Source organism: Otolemur garnettii, unplaced genomic scaffold (genome assembly GCF_000181295.1).
Source record: "Otolemur garnettii isolate 467f Iridium unplaced genomic scaffold, OtoGar3 scaffold00007, whole genome shotgun sequence".
Lineage (NCBI taxonomy): Eukaryota > Metazoa > Chordata > Mammalia > Primates > Galagidae > Otolemur > Otolemur garnettii.
The window spans coordinates 30,092,950-30,097,986 of NW_003852402.1; positions in this window are offsets into that span (position 1 = coordinate 30,092,950).

A 5,037-nucleotide genomic window follows, 5' to 3' on the forward strand; every position below is an offset into this window, starting at 1 on the left:
ATTTTGCAACAGATCAGAGAGCTATGTTCAGCACAGCTATGGAGTTATCTGTAAAATGCCCCCGTGGATAGATAATTGCTTTGAACTTACATTTTGCTAGGATTATACTTAAAAGGCCATCCAGAGAGTCATCCCCCCAGTAATGCTGTCCTGGTTGAGAATTTCAAGCATTGTCCCTTAATTTGGTCAACATATGTTGAGAAATACCCTCCCCCTTCTAGTTCCATTCCTGCTGGACTGTTGTTTTTTAAATGTGAGCAAAGGTCACTGCAGTACGGAAAGGCATCTTAGGATTTCCTGTCACCCTCCGTGTGTGATGGAGAGGGAGGAAAAGTCAGAGGACAGTGACGCAGCTCCTTCCAGGTAAGAAAGGAGTGTCCACGGGGCACCCCCGTCCACCTGCTGTGCCAGCCCTTTCCGTGCGTTTTCCAGACCCTGCCAAGAAAGGAAGCATGAACAAAGAAACACCACGACTGGTTATCTAAGCGACTGCCAAGGAGTCAGAATAGCAGGAGTAAAGGAGAAAGCAGCTTACCCTTAGCTGTCTACTATGGCAGGACTTGGAAATCTTATTTCCTGTCACCTTTCTAACTGCCTTTTAAGTATTAATATCTCTAATAGATGAATAAGAACACTGAGGCTTTCAGTAAAAGTCACTGCAGAACTATTATTTCCGTCCACAAAGTGTTCACATACAAACTCTGCTCATGTGTCTGAAATAGATTCCCTGACCTGGGTACGGTGAAGTTTAACAAAATAAGGAGATTCTACTTGCCTTTCTTCTGCCTCCGTGATGCAGCCTCGGGTTGGGAAATGGCTTTTACTTAACTATCTCACCCATGGGGCGTTTGCTTGTTAGTACACCGCCAGGATTTGGAAATTCTACTTGGGGAATTTAAAATGGCCCATTAGTCTCATTTTCACACTCAGATATGATTTAAGCCCTACTGCTGGGTCATTGGAAATAATGTGCCCATGTATTTTATTTGGTAGTTCTAAAAGCTTTGCATTCAGTGACCAAAATTCTGCAGCTGGCTCCATGTTCTGGGAGTTTCCTTTCTTCTTTCTAGAGGCAGGCTGGATCCTGACTGTTTCCATTAAGAAGGGCTCAGGTGGAAAGCTGCCTCCTCTGTAATTTTAAAGCCCTAACCTTGAAATGTCAGCTTTGAAACAACATAACCTGTAAAACTGGCTTGGTGCTTTTTTTTGCTGTCTTTTGGGGGGTTTGAGTTTACCCCGCTGTTGTTGTTGACCTCTCCTCCCGCCTCCACCCGTGCCCCCAGGTGGCAGGGGAGGGATTGAGATTTGACCACCCGTGAAAGATGGCACTTTGGTGGCCCTGCAATGGGGAGGTCTGCTCACCTGCAGGCTGATTATGAGGCCAGGGACAATGTACACACAGCCACCCTCAACCCCAGTCTGAGGGATCCAGCCCCCCTCTGTGAAGCAGAAGGACTTAACAAATCCCTTAGAGCCTCCAAAACCACTGGCCTGATTTGCCCACTCAGGACTCCCACCTTTAAATAAAGTCAGATGCCGCAAGAGAGGGCAGTAAATCACGCAGCCCTGGCAACTTCTGAGGAGCAACCACATCGGCAGAAAGCACCAATCACATCAATTTTGAGATTTTACTTTTTCAGAGTGATGACTTTCTGTTGTAGGTTAGACAATCCATTCTATACTTGCTTAGTGAATTTTATTATTGTCCAGTAAAGTTTTTTTTTTTTTTTTTTTTTTTTGAGACAGAGTCTTTGTCACCCTCGGTAGCGTGCTGTGGCGTCATAGCTCACAGCAGCTTCAAACTCTGGGCTCAAGCGATTCAGTGAAGTCTTAACAGAAATGCTGGTGCAGAGCTTATCAAACGCAAGATTTCAATTATCACAGCAAAGGCTAAGGATATTAAACAACAGAAAGATGGTATTTGATGGGAACCTTCTGGGTGTGTGGTTTCCATAGTTTTTCCACTTAGCATGGGCCTATGCTGGTCAGAACTGTATGTCTTCCTGGGCCTCTCCCGACAGCTGATAAAAGGCTTGTCGTTGAAAGCATTACACATCTCTCCATGGCCACACGGGGTCTTGTTAGCACTGGTGGGCAGAGTGGCCAGGAGGTGGTCAGTGAGTTGGCAATGCATTTCTCGGGATGGCAAAAAGCAGTCTTTGAAACCACTGGAGGCTGTTGACAGACATGGGGAAGAAGCCAGAATGGAACATGGTCCCTGGAAGAGCTTATTCAGTGGAAAAAGAACCCCCAATCAGAGGACTTTTCATCGAGGGAAAGATACTAAGACACCCACGCCTAACGTGGCACACGGGGCCCGTCTCTTCTGTTCCTGGCCACCACTTACTGCATACACCATCTGCACCTCCACCACCTCTCACCTGCGTGAAGTCGACTCATCCCAGAACACTCAACTCTAGCCTTAGCTTTCCCAGGAAGGCTTCTGACAGCCCCGAAGATGAATGCCTCTGTGTTTCCGCATGCCTATCTCAACCACTGCCCTTATCACATTTTATTAGGATGTTTGTGTGTGTGAACTGTGACCTCCAGGAAGGCAGTGACTGGGATTTACTCATCGGTGCAGCCCCAGCACCAAGCCCAGTGCCAGGCACAAGTAAACACATAGTCAGCCAGCAAATCACCCCATAAACAACTGCTGAAGGACTGCAATGAGAATGAATGACCGTAAGGTCATCAGGAAAAGCTTCTCGGATGACTGGAACTTTGAATAAAGGTTGGAAAGTAGAACTAGCTGTCTTGGTAGGATCCTTTATGGGAAATGTCTGTAGCTGCACCAAGACGGCTCTCAGGATACCTCATCCTGGGGATTACTGAAAAATGGGGTTACTAAAGAGGAAGAGGATGGCTGGAGGGCTGAAGGCACTTTGTATTCTGGATTGGATGGGCAGACCGTGTAATTCTTTCCATGACTGTACATGAGGGGACGAGCCAATGCCAGCAGCGCCCTGGTCAGATTCTCACCAGAGAACTTACATTCAGCTTATTTAAATCCTTCTGCGCCTTCAGTTAAATGCAGCATTTCCTTCATTTTCTGGCTGAAATCCTTACACATGTTTCAGTGGTCGCTGTTGGTTATTTCCACCAACCACAGTAAACTTGCTCTTGTTGAGGTCCAAGCCAACTCAAGCTGTTTTTGTTTTTGTTTTTTTAAGACCGCAACTTCCTTATCTTCAAGCAAATTTAACCCCACATTTATTATTAGAACTATCATTGTGGTCTGGGCATCATTTCTCCCATGTGCACAAGCAAGGAAAAGGCCTTGGTTGAGTCCTACAGTCACAGCATGCGGTCAGGAAGAGGATATGAGCAGAGCTGTCAACCAGAACACACTGTACCTTTTGAAACATTAATCATCGTTCAGGTCTGTGGACCTGGCTGCTAAAGGCAATGATGGGAAGCAGGAATTCTATGTGAAAAATCCTGCCTATGGAAAATTTTGGAATTCCCTTCTCTGTCCTGGCTCCCAAAGTTATGCTGCTGTTTCTTTTTCTTTTGTAAGAAACAGAAGTATAGCTGAACTTACTTATCTCTTATCTGAGAAGAGCTCTCTCTAACTGATCCACATCTGTTCCGAGGAACAAAGTCATTCTGTCTGACAGCATTTGCGCTGGGATGATGTGACATTAAAACCTCCCTCTAGAAGAAGTTTCTGTTCCAGGAGGAACTTGGTCTTAGTGATTAGAAGGGACCTGATAATCTTTGCTATTTGCTGGCGTAGCCTAGACACACAGGGGTTATCATGGAGTTTTTATAATCCGTGGAAAAATGTTTGCTGTTCTCTTGATTTTATTTTTTGATACATGCAGGTCATGGAAACCAGTATTTAAATGATGTTATCAGATGTGTTGTCTACATCATCACCATCGTTATCATTTTGTTATCAAACACCGTGTGCCAAGTGCAGTGCAAATGATTTCTGTACATCAGAGTCTGGCACTTTCTATCACAGGACTTCTCAAGGTGAATTATAATGCATAAGTATCTGTCACCCCTACAGGACTACCGTCTCCTGAGTACTGGGTCTCTATCTTAGTTAGAAGTCCCAGCACCCTGCATATGTTGGGGCACTCAGTAAGTATCTGTTATATAAGTAGAAACAATTTGAGATAGCAAAATCATACCACTTCCAGGATCTTTTCAAAATTTTATTAGAGGCTGACTGTAGTGGCTCCTGTCTATAATTCCAGCACTTTTGGAGACCAAGGCAGGAGGATCACTTGAGGGCAGGCATTTAAGATCAGCTAGAGCAAGAGAGCAACACCTCATCTCTACAAAGAATAGAAAAATTAGCAGTGTATGGTGGTACATACCTGTAGTCTCAGATAGTCAGGAGGCTGAGGCAAGAAGATCTCTTGAGCCCAGAACTTTGAGGTTGCTGTGATCTGTGATCATGCCAATTGCCCTTACATCTGGGCAACAAAGTGAGACTCTGTATCAAAAAAAAAAAAAAATGGTGGTACTATTGACACAATGATATTTCTAAGAATAAAATCTGGAAACAAACTAAATCTCAACCATAGGGGAACAGTTTAATATAAGCAACGATGCCACTAGATGATAGTAGGGTGTTGTTTAGAAATAAAAATTTTTGAAGGGAAAACCTGTAACCCCCCAAATCCTTGTGACAATGTCAGGGGGAAGTATCAGGATATTAAATTTGTATACACAGTTTGATTGCCACCATGGGAAAGAAAACTATTACTCAGAGAAAAAAGAATCTAGTTAAGGTTGCATAACTATGATTTTTTTCTTCTTTTCCTGTTTTTCACAATTTCTAGCCATTTTATATTGAAAATGGAAACATAACTTGACCAGAAAAAGAAAACAACAATGTCAGTAGCCTTATCATCAGTTAAGGAGCTAATGGGTGGTGTTGATTTATTGAGCTAGTCCTCACTTTCAGAATTTTCCACCACCAACACTTATAAGTGTCTTACTTAAAAGTTTTCTAAAATAATATAGCAAAGAACACTCTGTAGTAAAACCATGAAAATTCATGCTTTTCTCCCCCACCTA